The sequence below is a fragment of the Carlito syrichta genome, unplaced genomic scaffold (genome assembly GCF_000164805.1).
Source record: "Carlito syrichta isolate Samal-C Ts95f unplaced genomic scaffold, Tarsius_syrichta-2.0.1 Scaffold308110, whole genome shotgun sequence".
In the NCBI taxonomy this organism is placed as follows: Eukaryota; Metazoa; Chordata; class Mammalia; order Primates; family Tarsiidae; genus Carlito; species Carlito syrichta.
The window spans coordinates 112,094-127,893 of NW_007252206.1; the positions used below are offsets into that span (position 1 = coordinate 112,094).

The following is a 15,800-nucleotide window of genomic DNA, read 5'->3' on the forward strand; positions in this document are numbered from 1 at the left end:
TCCAGTCTGGGCAACAGAGTGAGACTCCAACTCAAAAAATAAATAAATAAATAAATAAATTATGTTTTCTTTCACCTAAATCACCAAGAAGTTCAAATTCAAATTATAAACTTCAATCACTTCAACTGTGTTGACCAGTACAGATAGCATATATATAGATATAGAGAGAGAGCTATATATATCTATATATATGCTTCCTTCTTTTATTTTATTGATCTTTTTTTTTTTGAACTCACCTTTTTAAGGTAAAAATTCAAGTCATAAATAATTTTACTGTTAACTAACTGTCTTTCCACACATCATCTCATTTGGTCATCAGAATGTCCCATTAGATAGCTGGTATTATTACTTCCAACTGAGAGATGAGGGAACTGAGTCCTTTGGTGAAGTTGAGGATAAAAAGTTCACTTATATAAATACTGTGGGCCAGGCGCGGTGACTCAAGCCTGTAATCCCAGCACTTTGGGAGGCCGAGGCAAGAGAATTGCCTGAGCTCAGGGGTTTGAGACCAACCTGGGCAACTTGGTGAGACCTCATCTCTGCAATAAATCGAAAAACAAGCCAGACATGGTAGTACACGCCTGTAGTTCCAGCTACTTGGAAGGCTGAGGCAGAAGGATCGCTGGAGCCCAGCAGGTCGAGGCTGTGTTGGCCGTGACTGTGCCACAGCATTCCAACCTGGGTGACAGAGTGAGACTCCAACTCAAAAATAAATAAATACTGTGGGTGGTATTTCACCCCAGATATTCTGTCTCCAAAAGCAGTAGTCACTTCAGCCTTCCTTGCTTTAACTTTTGTGGGCAGCTGAGAGACTTGTAAATGACTGCAGTTGGCTCGCAAGGTTTTCATTCTCATCAGAAATAATCGCTGACATGAGAAACTAATATGTCTGAGCAGTTTTCTTTTTGATAATAAAACATTCCATGCTTGTTTCTTCCTCCTAGGTTTTGTAACAACCAAGAAGCACATGAAACAGGCCTCTTCATCAAGCATTCTTGACTAAGTTTTGAAAATGGAATTGAAGCTTACTTTCCCCCTTCATATGGTGAGTAGCTGCTAATTTGGGGAACAGGAATGGCTTTCCCTTTTTTATAAATTTTCTTACAATATTTAACAAAAAAACGAAAATGATTCTTATGTGAAGATGGCATGACTTATGAATATTATCCAGATTTGTCTTCAGATTGTTTTATAAAAAAATAGAACTATTCCATATTTTAGTTCAGTTGTGGATTTTATAAATTCTAGTTGAATATGTTTGATCTGGTTTAGAAATTGAGGCATTTGCATCTACATAAGAGTTTTGATCATTAAAATAACATAACTCTTCACCCATTTTATACACACTTAAAATTCTTTAGTGAGTAGCATTTTGTGCAGAAAATTGACATGTGGACTCTGAAAAGCCATGGCCACATACAGGAAGATTTAGAAATGGCCAGATTGCTGTACAGCGGCATTTCTCTTCTTCCCAGATGCCCTTGCTTGGAGCATCCACTCTTTTTTGGCCTGGGCACTGACTATATTTAATTGGAAAATCTTATTAGAACTAGTCATCCCAAGTGAGTGAAATCAGCTTTTGAAGAAAGGATCACATTATTGAGGTTTTTTTTCCTCTGGGGTATTGTGCCATTGAAAGGACTTAAAATGAAATGGACAGTTAGTTTACTCTTCTTTGTCTAACCAAAAAAATTGTTTGCTATTTTCTTTCTTCATTGTATTTTATTTTTCTGTATATGTTGATATGTTCTAATGCATATTTAAAAGAGAAACTCTCTGTGTGTACCTGTGAATATTGTGAAATTTCTTTTATTCCAATGAATTAGGGAGGTGGGCATATCTGAATTTGTGGGAAGGTTGACTTATAGATGACTTTTAAACAAACGTGGCTTTTATTACCTTTAACTACATATAGTAACTTTGACAAAACATTGTAAAATAGAAATCCTTAAGGAGACCTGTTATAATAAATCATATGAACGTTTTGCTATTAGCATATAGATTGGATGTATGTAGAAACTTGTAAACTGGTTCCTTGAAAATTGTTTATTCTGTGTCTAAAAAGTGTAGATAGACTGAAAATAAAGGTTTAAGATACCATATATTATCTCATAATAAACAAAGCAAAGGTAAACGTCTGCCCAGTTCATGAACAAATTATCAAAAGATTTTAAATTTATTGAAGCCCCAAACTAATGAGATATTACCATGTGTGCATAAATAACTTAAAGAATAAAATTTGCTGATCCTTTTCTCATATGGGTATTTGTGCTAATGAATCAGGATCCTATTTACACTATTAGTCCCCAAAGTAATTGCTTATTTGAAGAAGTTCTGTCTTATGGGTTTTCAGTTAATTAAATCCATTTGCATTTTATGCACATATTTCAAATTCTCAAGTTCTATTTTTCATAAACCGGATTCAAATATGTTCACATAATAATGCCTCTCATTAAGGCATTAGTCTTTCATTTTTAAAGGAACATTCAGGATAACCATATGCATAAACACATATTAATAAAATCCTATAAATATTTTAGAAAAGCCAACCCATTAAATATTTTTTTTAGTTCAAATTTTCCTATTTGTAATGGTGATTACCATGCTGAATGTACCTCTAATCTCTAATGTTTTAGTTAGCTTAATTTAGTCAGTGATTTTTTTATTTGATTTAGCATGTCAGTTTTTAACTTCTAATATGCCTTTAGAATTATAAGCAACCTTTTCAAGGTACGTGCATATTAACCAGCTGATCTTGCCTACACAATTGGAGCAAAAATAAGGAGCAAAAATGTTCTCATTTTGACACTGAGCAACAGAGCATAATAATTTACAAAGTTAAAGATTTTTTTTTTGACTTGGAGTCTCACTCTGTCACCCAGGCTGGAATGCAGTGGCATGCTCACAGCCACCCCAGCGTCTACCTGCTGGAGTCCAGCAATTCTTCCACCTCAACCTTCCAAGTAGCTGGAACTACAGGCATGCTCTACCACGCTCGGCTAATATTTTATTTATTGTAGAGACAAGGTCTCGCCAAGTTGCCTGAACTGGTCTCGAACCGGCAGGCTCAGGCAATCCACTCACCTCAGCCTCCCAAAGTTCTGGGATTACAGGCTGAGCCACCGAGCCCGGCCTAAAGATGTTTTTAAGGGTACAGTTTTCAGGTAATTTTTAAATATTTGACTGAGAAGTTGAGAATTAAAGTATACAAGTCATTTTTAAAATTGTGAATGTCTTCATTAGATCCAAACTATGGAAATCTTTCAGTGCTAAAGTATCTTGGAAGCTTGAAAAAGATTCTGAAGTTAGGAATAAAAGAAACAGAAGGACAGGCCAGAAAGGAGTGCCCAGGAAACTCTAAGGGTCCATGTGGTGGGCCCAGGGATTTAAAATGAAAGGTCAGACACTGGGAAAGGCAGGCAGGGGCACAATTTGGAAAGTAGATTTGAAATCCAGTTTTGAAATAATGCATCACTAAACTATCTAGATGTAGTCCAGTGTTGCTAGGTATATTTCTCTTTGCAAGGAAGACATAAAATGCAGACTCTGGATAAATTTACATTCAAATTCCAGCCTAAGATTATATCTGAATTAATAAAGGGTAGAGTATTCAAATGAAAAAAACAAAGTAATCATCCTAAAATCAGGATAAGCAGGAAGATTATTTTATTCATTTTACAGTACAATATTGAATAATGTACTTTTGTTATCTTAACACAAGATTATACTATAGGTGTAAAGAGAAGAACAATTTTTGATACCTTAAAAAACGTATGCATCTTATAATAAAATAAACAAATTTCATTCAATAAATCTTATTGATTCATTTAAGCAATGATCTATGTAAAGGGTAATACCAATAAGCTTCTAAGAAGATATCATTTTCATTGGAATCACCTTATGGAAGCATTTCTTCTCATTTGGAGAAAGTAGGAATAAAGCATTTGTATTACCATTTGTATAAATTTTTAATATTGAATGAAATATTAGTGTTTAGCATAATATTGATTCTCAACATAATATTCCTCCATAATGGCATGCTAATTGGTTAGAATTAAATCAGACAGATTCAAGAACACTGAGAATAGACCATCTAACACTTGTAATTTTTTTTCATTAGTTTCCAGAATTCCCATTAAAATGGAATTAATCTGTCAAATAAAAGACCATGGAACAATAAAAGTTCTGTGCAGTACGTCATATGTACCCCCTTTCCCTCTCATTGCTCCACCCCCATGATGAGGTAGAGGAGGGAAGGAGGAGAGGAAGGGAAAGAAAGCAGATGAAATTCACATGTGAATTTCAACACGATAACAGTGTTGAAGAGTGAGACAGTCACTCCGCATTTCAGCTCCGTAACTTACTATCTCTGAGACCATAGACATTTTACTTAAAACTTTTGGAGCCACAGTTTTCTCATCAGTAATATTATCTAACTGTACCTACTTCCTAGAGTTGCTGAGGAAGTAACAGAAAGGGTCTCCACAGGGAGTGATTTTCCCTGCCAAGAGACACTTGGTGATAACTGGAACTAGTTTTGCCTGTCACAATTGAAGGGGCGGATTTGCCACTGGTATCTAATGAGTAGATGTGTGGGACAAGCTCCCCCCCCCCGCTCACACACACAACAAAGAGTCATCTGCCTAAAAGGTCAGAAGTATCAAGGATGAAAAACCCTGGAGTGATGTATGTAACCAGCACAGTGTCTGACACACAGTTGATCCTCAGAAATGTTAATATAATATAATTATGTTGTGATTTTTGTCATTATTTATTTGAGAAGGACCCACATGATATCAGTAATGAGTACTATAAGTAAATCAGTAAGCCCAACCCAGTACAGTTAGTCATGCCTGTCTACTAACTCATCTACTTGAAGTGGCCAATTCATAGGTGCATTTGAGAGTAGACTGACCCACTTAATACATGTCTAGTCTAGAAGGACTATTGATAGGATTGTACTGAAGTTCATGGGCCATCATTTAATTTCTCAGAAATTAATCCTCATTTAGTCTTTTCAGAAATTAAAAAAAAAGGAAAGACAAGTAAAAAGTAACTTACAGTACCAAGGGACTATTACTTTTTAACTCCTGCTGTTAGTAATGCACCAGGTGTCTCCTAGTCATGCTTTACTTTATGAAATGAACTGATGTGTGGACAAATGACTAGAAAATGTGCTTTCTGGTTAATTCAAGATCCTGATTATGTAGTACATAAATATATCAATTTCAAAACCAAATGAGTACAACAAAATAGTTTTGACTTAGTTTTGACTTAATGTTAAGCTTTTTAAAGGAGAAAAAAAAAATCTTGCTTAACACGAGAGTGTTAAGGCCAAATAGACATGAGTTTGCATTTCAGCTTTATAACCTTGAAGCCGTGTGGCCTTACATAATTTACTTAACTTCTCTGAACTCTGTTTCCTCATCTATTGAATGGACATAAAATTCCCTCTTAGGGTAATGATCATCAAATTTCCTCATAGGGTTCTTGAAGGAATTAAATGAGACATAAAGCTTTTGGTATAATATGTGGTAGCAGTTATTATGTTCATCATTATTATCCCTTTGACTCAAAAGTAATTCTTCTGGGGACTTTCTATTACCTTGGGGTTGTTATCAAGGACTTTTGTTCTCATTGTAAAGAATGATAACAATGATAGGTACTTTTTGCTAACAGAGGAAGTTCAAACTACATCCATTACCTTAATAAGCAAAAATCTTAGTCAATTCAGTGCAATCTTAGAAGAAAAAAAAACTTACATATTAAGGAAAAGGTGGATTGACAACATTAAGGAATAAATGATATAAACATCTTTCTAGTCTATTTTAATATAGTTGATAATCTACTTTTTAATTAGCCATCTAATTATAGTTTGTTAGAAATTTCCCTGGGTGAATGCAGCATCACACTTCAGAGAGAGGGAAGTGGCTTTCTGAATGGGCACACCTACTGTGAATTTTGACACTTTCTCAGCCCAAATTTGTTTAAAGCCTGAATAGTTCAAAAGAGATAGGAAAGAGTTGTTTCATAACCTAATCATTGCGACTTCTGGGATGGTTGAGTGTAAGGCTAAATTCACCTTTCACCGATGCTTATATTTTTCCATTTTCTAGAGAGGACCTAACGTGTGTGTGTGTGTGTGTGTGTGTGTGTGTGTGTGTGTGTGTGTGTGTGTGTGTACGCGCACATGCACGCACGCTCCCATCATTCATAGGTCTTAAGTTTGAAAATAAAAACACTTACAATGAATCCAAACCATGGGTCCCTTCATTTTTCTTGGTGGTATGTTTTTTTTTTTTTCTTAACTGTTCATGTTTTCCCCCACTTCAGCTCCCGAGAAGCAAAGGACTAGAAGGTACCTAAGAAGACTATCTCAACATCCTAATAGACACGTGTTTATTCTACAACCCAGAAAAGATTAAGGATGGAGAGTTTTAATCTACTTCTCAGCAATAGTTCCCAAATCTTAACAGTAATTTTTTAAATTATTTGTTCATAACCTTAGTTTAAAATATATTCATAACCTTAGTTAAAAATATTTTCATAACCTTAGTTAAAAATATATTCAAACTTACCATTTGGTGCTATGGAAATTAATTGATTTTTTAAGTTGAATTCTCTCTTTCAACCAGTTTTAGCATTATATAGTTACAACTTCAATGTGTGTAGATCTAATTTTAAACTCTTGTCCATCATTAATATCTGGCTCATATTCATTAAACTTATCCAAAGAGGAGAGTTGAACTATTAATTTTAATTAATGTAATCGATCTCTTTGCTTTTCTCTTTGCCCCTTACCATCTACTTTCCATGAAGTCAGATTATTTTGTTCCTTGTCTCAAAACCCTCCAGTGGCTTCCTGTTTCATGCAGAGTCAGCCAGTGATGATCTCCTGACTTCATTTCCTTCTGGTTCCTCCCTTCCCCATTCTAATCTACTTCAGCCACCCTGACCCATAACTTAGAGTTCTGCCAGAACACAAGGTATGTTCCTGCTTCGGGTTCTTTGCACTGGCTATTTCCTCTGTGACGCTCACAGATCCACGTGACTTGCTCTCTCGTCTCCTTCACCTTCTCAATAAGAACTTCGCAGACCATCCTTCTAAACATGCAACTCCTCCCCACATTTTCTTGTTTCCTTTCCCAATTTATTCTCTTCATGATACTTACCAATGTCTGGTAAATGATATAATTTACTCATATTTGAGGTCTGTCTCCCTCCCCTAGAACATAAGCTGTATGAACATAGCTATTTGTTAGTTTTGACTAGTGTATCTCAAACACCTACTCCAGGACCTGGTGCCCAGCAGGCACTTGATAAGTATTAGTTAAATTAAATTGATCCGCCTACCCCTGGTTGGATTTAGGAGATGAAAAGAACAGTTTCATTGTGTTTTCTTTTGACTGCTGATGAGCTGTAAACTGCATAAGTTTGCATTTTAGCCAACAACCTTTCCCTATTATTTTTCCCATTGGACAAGGACACCGTAATCTCCAAAATGGTGAATTTACTGTGATAAGTTAGATTCCTGATCAGAACACTCCTGGGTGAATCCTGAGGCAAAAAAAGGTAAATACAGTTGAAAATGCCAAGCTCCTTAAATAGTTAATACAAAGAAATTGTGAGGATTAGTTTCCTTTGAACCTATATGCACTGTTCCTAGCACACATGTTCCCAGTATAAATATTAAAGGCTTAAACCTCAAGAAAATACCTACCTCCTGATGACAAGAAAACCATGAATATAGTTCATGACCAAAGATCAGTCACTGTTTATTATTGCTGGTGACACATGATACATAGGGGGAGATTTGGCAGTATTTCAGACATCTCTAGCCAGCCATTTATCATTTCATAGTGGAAGAAGAAGAGGTATTTCTATATTAATGGCCTCTATAAAAAGGAAGAGAGTGGAGAAATGTTCAATGTGTTTTATCATTGAGAATCAAAGAGATATCGGCAATGTTAAAAATGTGCTGATTGGGTTACAGGTTTTGTGCACATAGGTCATCTACATAATAAGACTTCATTAAAAAGAAGAGGAAGAAGTAGAAGAAAAAGAAAGGAACTATGTTCTGTGTCGATTAGTTCTCCCTTATGCCCTTGAATGACATCCCTGGATGTGAGCTGAGAAACAGAAGCTTGATTTATCTCTAGAGCCCGTAATATTTTGAGCAGCATGATGGCCTTGAGACCCTGCTGATTCATGGCCATGCTGCTGTCGCAGCACAGAAGGTTTACACTGCAGATAATTTTGATGCAATATGCAGAGACCCAACATACCTGCCAACCCCCCAATTTGGCATTACTTCCCTATCTCAATCTATAATTTAGAATAAAACAAAGCCTTGAGCATGTGAATAACGTCTAGCTGATTGAGAAATTCAAATCCATATTCCCTTTGTAACTACTGTCGCCTATGCAAGTGAAAGACATAAAGCCCTTTGGGAGAAGACTTTAAAAATGGGTCCGGGGATGTAAATAGCCAAGAACTCTGTGTTAGAAATGGTGTGAGTGAGCCACTGAAAAGTTCTTTTTTAACATAGCAAATAACTTCAGTGATGGTTCGCAGAATTCTGAAGACACTGTTAAAAATTAAATAAAATGCCTCAGCTTGGTTTTGTGTAAGCTTCAGTAGGCAAAAAGATATATTTAATGCAGAGGGTGTTGAATCTGAATTAGTACAAATATTATTAATTTAATGTTCATACTGCATTTTATGGTTTATAAACTGCTTTGCCATAATTTTATACATTTTTCCTCACAGCAGCACTATAAAATATATCAGCATTTTATTTTTCTCATTTTATAGATGAGGCAACCTTTAATAAGTGATCTATTTCTTTCCTGTGCATATTGGTTAACTGGTAAATGATTAATTTATGTCTACATGAACTTCATCATGCAGAGTATTTATTTTAGTGTGAGCTGGTATTTATTTTAACCGCACAGCATTACAGTATCCAATTATATATGCAAGTTTTAAAAGCAATAAAGCAGCCACCAGTAGTTAATGCAACATTAAGTCAGAGATTTTAAATCCACAGTAAATTCTGAGTTACGGTGTTTAAATCAACTGTTCCTTTTTCTCTCCCTTGGCTCCTGTGGGTGAGAAATGGTCCTTCTATAAAATGACCATGTTGCACCTGGGCAGGAACACAGAAAAAAAAATGTATTGAGATTTTCAGAGTTTGAAATATTGACAACAAAATAAATAACTCAAAGGTTATAATTACATTTGGTGAGAGTGGACGAGCAGACAAATCTGATCATTTGCACCTGCCCATAAAATCACTTGTATTGTGAAGATTCTTTCTGGGTCTTTTCCTTCCTTCTTTCTTTTTCTGCCTTCGTTTCTTCTTTTCGTGTTCTTAATCAGTTTTTGCATCAGTAAAGTGGTCATTTTGTCTGCTTGTATAGAGGAACATAACTAACCACACATAAGTAATATATTAAGTTTTAATATAAAGGGCAACACTCCCTGCAACTGTCATTTGCATTATTTCTCCATATTGCATTTTATTGAGCTATAAGTAAAACTGCTTCTCTCAGTGTGTGTATACTTAAAGGCCAAGGTTCTCAAAATACTCCCTAAGCACTGATTCAGCTTATACCTCTCTGATATCTCTGCTACTTTAATCTTACAATTTAGAAGGGAAAAACAACAAAAAGTTTGGTATTTTATGCTGTCAAATTTTTTTAATTAATTAGAAATGTGCTTTCTTTTCATAATAATTTATAGTATATAATTCCCCTTCATTTGAAGATCTCAAGACTCTTAAATTTAGACAATAAAACTAAGATTTTTAAAAATTTATTGCAAAGAGTCCCTGCCCTAATTTCACATGCAAAATTTTCTGAAGACGTCTAGATATTGGCATGTTAGCTGAGCTGTCAAAGACAGATGATTTAAAACACATTGTATGTGCTGGGTATTTAAGCTCTTCCAGAATCCAGAATTTATCTTTCAAATTTAAAACGTATTTTTGAAATCAAGAAGTACTTACAAGTCTGGAAAGTGTTCTGATATGAGCTTAATGGATAATTTTTATTTTTAAAAATTGTATACATGCTGAAATATAAAATCCTTTATATTAAATCCATCAATAAATGAAGTCAACATATTATGAGATAATATTTTTAAATCTGTGTGATTTGCTATTAGGTTTATTGGATAACATCTGCTTAATCAGGGTTTTTAGAAATAAATGTTTGAATTTATCATAATACTGTATGAAAGGGATTAGCAATAGCAGGTCACTGCCAGGGGAGGTGGGGGCACATAACACTAATAAGGGAAACTGATCCCAAACCAGGTGAAGTGGGGACCAGTGGGAGGCCCAAACTTTACCTGCACGATGACCACTTATGTACCTCACCCTGAATTGTACCCAACATCTTTAAGAAAAGAAAAAAGAAAATGTTTGAAACAAAGGGACATTAATTACTATAAATTTTTTTAATGAGTTTTAAAAACAAGAAGCATTGCTACAGTAGAATATCACTGAAATATTCTCCTCAGACTACCTACTTAGAGATCAACTAAAAAAAGGAACAAGAGAATTGTACACTCCAGTGTACAATCTCCTAAATCACATACATATTATATATATATAATATATATATATAAATATATATAATATATATGGAGCTTTCAACCATCTTATTCTCTGTGATAAAAATAGAAAAAATACGCATGTAATCAAAAGAAACATTTTATATGTTGGGGTGAATTAAGTATATGAGGCACAGAAATTTTATAATCTTAAAAATCCTTCCAACTAATAAAATATCCTAATGAAGTGCAGTTACAGCTTTCCTTATGTGCTATAGTTCCAATGTCTAGTTCCCATAGGCTTTTCCTAGTCAATGATTGTACTTCTTATTCCAATTTATAGACATTTATTTGACCCACATTACAGCTTGAATATATCATTTTCCCTTGAGAATTTCGTGTCCTTAACTAGCCTCACAGGAGAACTGTGGATTTATATCACTTTCTCATACAACAATGAACTGAATGGGTAGAGAACCAGATAAGATGTCTCCCTTCTACTTCCTCATTTTCCACCCTCCTCTCATAGATCATGAGATACAAGTGAACATCCCATTATTATAAATGTTTAACTGGGCTTGCTTCCCAGGTTCTCAGTTTTGTAATCCCAGAACCCATTATTACAGCATTTCTGTTTTCATTGATTGTCATCCTTGTATATAATTCTGATAGAGTTTACCAAAATAAAACATTTTGAAGAGGTATTCTTATGTGGAAAAACTGAAAAATAATGTTCATACTAAGTAAAAACACTATATTCACTTTCAAAGAGAGAGCTTATGTAAAATCAGATCTTTAAGATTATTCAGAACAGCACATAGAGAATGTTGCTGAAACTCAGTTTTGCTTCTGGATAAAAGCATAGCATTTACACAATTAAGACCTAGCATTTCCATGTAAACTGATAAATAGCAGCACCTGATGGGATAAGAAGATACTGGCCTAGGAGCACAAGTCTCTGGACCACGTAGCAAATGCATCCCTGAAGACAGCAAATCATATTAGGTTGTCATGACTTTAAAACATCAGCCATTTACACCATCCAACTTAGTCTCATGGTTCAGAACCCAGAGTTATTCAGTAACCAGTTCTCCTTTCCATATAATTATATTTATAACTATATATCTTTAGGGAAAAACACGTAGTCAATATATACCTCCTCAGCTTGTTTAATTAATGTGGATATTATCAATGAGGTCATTCTAAAATCATATAATTCTCAGACACATATACAGAGGTAGAAATTCCATGTCTGAGCCGGGTGTGGTAGCTCACGCCTGTAATCCCATCTCTTTGGGAAGTTGTGGTGAGAGGATTGCCTGAATCTACGGGTTCGAGACCAGCCTGGGCAAGTGAGACCTCATTTCCACCATAAATCAAAAAATTAGTTGGGCATGGAGGCACATGCCTGTGGTTATAGCTACTTGGAAGGCTGAGGCAGAAGGATTGCCTGAACCCAGCAGGTTGAGGCTGTGGTGGCCATGAGTATGTCACTGCACTGCAGCTAGGCGACAGAGTGAGACTTCTACTCCCGCTCCCCCCACCAAAAAAAGAAATTCCATGTTTGAAACATGAGACCAGAGAGTCATTTCTCATTCATATTTGCTTATAAAAAATAGTCATCCCCATACATGCAATCACAATGCCGTTCCCATTCCATGGAAAAGAGAACTAACGTTTGTAAGAAATTATAGTCAGTCTAATACTGTCCTCAGAGAAATAAAGTTTCTTGTGCAGGCTCACCCATCCAGTAAGTAATTAGAGGTGACATTAAAACTCAGGTCTGACATATGTACTTTCAACTCAACTCGTGTCTTTACTTAGAATTGACTATTAGCAACATGCCCTGACTAGGAGAAACAAATAAAAGTTATTTGGCTGGTGGCAGATAAACATGGATCCTACTGGCTGCTTCTTCTAAACAAGTCTAAACTCAAATCTCACGCCCAAGATATGAGTTCTGTAACTGACACTCTACTCTCCATGGATGTGCAAAAAACACTCGTCTGATAATTTAGTTACATATATCTTTTAAAGTCTGATTATTAAATGAATGGTAACACAAAGACATTCTGTTCGTAGTAAACTTTAGAATTCATCGTATACTCCTTATTATAGAATTGGAAAGCAAAGAAAAACAATAGTTATTTTATCAAGCAGTTTCACAGTTGTCTTTCATGTCTATTTATATTTCTTGACTTGGTCTGGGGCTATAATGAGTTATGAGCCCGGTTCCTATTATTACATTTTGTCGATTGAAGCATACTTTTAATTGTTTCCAAGGATACATTTAAATTATTTACCTGTAACTAACTTGCAATGGTTTTAAATCTACTTAATTGGAGCTGGTGAGGAGAGGGATAAGAACACTTGTAACTGATTATAAGTTTAGTAATGTACAGGTAAAATACTTTGGATTTTGGCCATGCACATTAGTTATTAGGGGTATCAGAATTCATATTCCAGATATAAAAAACTCTGAAGACTATTTTTTCATCTTAAAGAATAAGCACCAATAGCATTTATTAAGCCATTTTGATCTAATTTAATAAGGTCATCCTTCCATCTTCAAGAATACTATTTTGCCTATACTAGTGCAAACATTAGAAACTTTTCTTTAAGAGAATATCATCACTAGAGTTTGAAATTGGATAACCTACATCAGGAACTCATGTCAGTGTGTAGTGTCTGCCCTCACGGTGAAGAATTCTTCCTAACATGTCATTCAAGTCTGCCCCAAAATGTCCCAATCTTCTCTTCTTCACTTAATACAATATTAAATCATTTTACTTTTTCCTTTTTTCCCTGTCCTTCTATTGCTCTGGTTTAAACTTACGTTCTTTTCCCATTCTTCCAGGCCTCCAGGTTTTTCTAATCCAGTATTTTTCCATGTGCCCTCCATGTTGCTGATGGTATCATCTCAGTTGTCTGGGTTGTTTCTTCTTCTTTGAGTTGGAGTCTCACTCCATCGCACAGGCTGGAGTGCAGTAGCATGCTCACGGCCACCCCAGCGTGACCTGCTGGGCTCCGCTGATCCTTTGGCCTCAGCCTTCTAAGTAGCAGGAACCTTTGGCACGTGCTACCACACCCAGCTAATTTTTTGATTTATTGTAGAGATGAGGTCTTGCTAAGTTGCCCAGGCTGTTCTCAAACTCATGGGCTCAGGCAATCCCTTTGCTTGGGCCTCCCAAAGTGCTGGGATCACAGGCTTGAGCCACCACACCCAGCTGAGTTGTTTCTCCTGAATATAACACCCAGTGGTCATTGCCTTCCTCATGTTAGCTCTAATGTTTGCATGATATAATATCCAAATATCTTTTTTCAAAATTTCTTCAGAAACAAAGTACTCGTTAAAAATAAAAAAGAGATCTGTTTCAGAGAAAATTCAAATACAGTTTATGCTAAAAATGTCTCAAAAGAGGATGAACAGTTTTCTCTCTTGGATGCTGTTTTGAGTGGAGACAGAAAGATGAACTAATTGACTTCTTGATGATCTTCCCAGCTCTGTGACTTTGTAGTTCTCTTAGCTTATAGCATCTCATTTTCTCAAAATACTAAAACCTAATCTATCCTAAGATAGGAGAGTGTTTAACAGATGAAAACCTTTTAGTGGAGGAAAGCTTCTGCTTGTTTTCTCAGAAGTAATTTTTTTAACAGTTGCTTACGTTTATATTTGAGACAGCTCACATCAAATCATTAAATCCAAATAAAATCCCAAAAGAAACATTAGCAGTCACACTCTATAATGATAGCCAGTCATTCCTGGCTTTTGCCTTTGGTGTTCTGCATTAAAAATGTTTACTCCTTGCCAGGCTCAGTGGCTCAGCCTGTAATCCCACGCGTTGGGAGGCTGAGGTCAGTGGATTGCCTGAGCCTGCGGGTTCGAGACCCGTCTGGGCAACTTGGCAAGACCTCATCTCTACAATAAATCAAAAACTAGCTGGGCGTGGTAGCGCGCGCCTGTAATTCCAGCTACTTGGAAGGCTGAGGTGGAAGGATCGCCAGAGCCCAGCAGGTCGAGGCTGCGGTGACCGGGAGTGGCCATTGCACTCCAGTCTGGGTGACAGAGTGAGACTTCAACTCAAAAAAAAAAAAAGAAAGAAATGTTTACTCCTATAGGTGTGGTGTAAGGACTCATAAACTTTATTTTTGTTTACCTGAAATCATTTATACTTTCAACTCTGTGATTGTTTCTATTTAAACAGGAGAGTTTTATGGACATCAGTGGACGTTTTACTTCCAAGTGAGGCTACCTTCAGAGCAGAGTTGCCATAGAGGAGATTGCATCTGACAAGGCTGTTTGGTAAAGATTAGCGGTAGTTAGATTAGGCAGTTATTGAGCTTGCTATTTAATCCACCACCACTGGTTTTATATACCAAGCTGATGATGATACTTAAAAGCACAATTAGGATACTCGTTTTCATTACTCTTATCCAGTTATTTTGGAACCAGAGGAAAACTAGTTAGAAAGAAGTTCTACAAATATCAAGTGAAAAATAGACCTCTTATATATCAGAAAGATGATAGTTTTGAGTCTTAGAGTCAGGTGCTAATATTGTTAATTACATTATTACTACTAATGATGATGACAATAAGGGTGTTTCATAAAAACTAACTACCCTGCGCTATACTCTGGCAAAACTTTACATCTATTATTTTCATTGAATTGTCGCAATTCTCTGAAGTTTTGTCAAATAATAACAGTGAGGTACTCATATATTCTGGGACATTTTTCCTGATATTGACTTTGACTGTCCATGAATATTTTTACAATGAATTGTTCAGCATTCAGTTGATTATTTTGTGCTGTTGTTTGATCCAACTGCAGCTTGGATGATATAGAATGAACATAGAAAACCATAGCATTAATCTTGGACTGTAAAAGCCCTATTTGTATTGTGACACAAGTATAAATGTAAAGCAAGCAGAAAAAATGCTGCATAAGCTCTTTTCTGAGCTTGTTATTGTTAGACAATATTTAACTCTTATGCTGTTTGGTAACTTTCTATTGTGTGTACTGTACATGCAAAAAGAATTATGCTTGGGTCAAAAATGATTCTGAAATTTCACAGTGAGCTATTTCTATCAAAATGTATTAGTTCCTCGGGTAAATGTGCAGCATTGAACTTAACACAATTGCCAAGAGCCAAGAAATATAGAATTAATATTCAATACAGATCCAAATTATATGGATCAGCAAATATTTGCTATAAGGCATTAAAATGCAAAAAAATGCATGTTA

At 35.6% G+C, this 15,800-nt stretch overlaps 1 protein-coding gene across 3 annotated transcripts in view; it reads left to right on the forward strand.

Annotated features, from left to right (window-relative positions):
* Positions 1 to 15,800, forward strand: part of RHOBTB1 (Rho related BTB domain containing 1) — a 147,930-nt gene that overhangs the window by 15,110 nt on the left and 117,020 nt on the right. For all 3 annotated transcript variants that reach the window (XM_021716009.1, XM_008064938.2, XM_021716010.1), the window contains exon 2: positions 945 to 1,045. The gene's annotated coding sequence lies outside the window, so the exon portion shown is untranslated. The remainder of the gene's footprint in view (positions 1 to 944; positions 1,046 to 15,800) is intronic.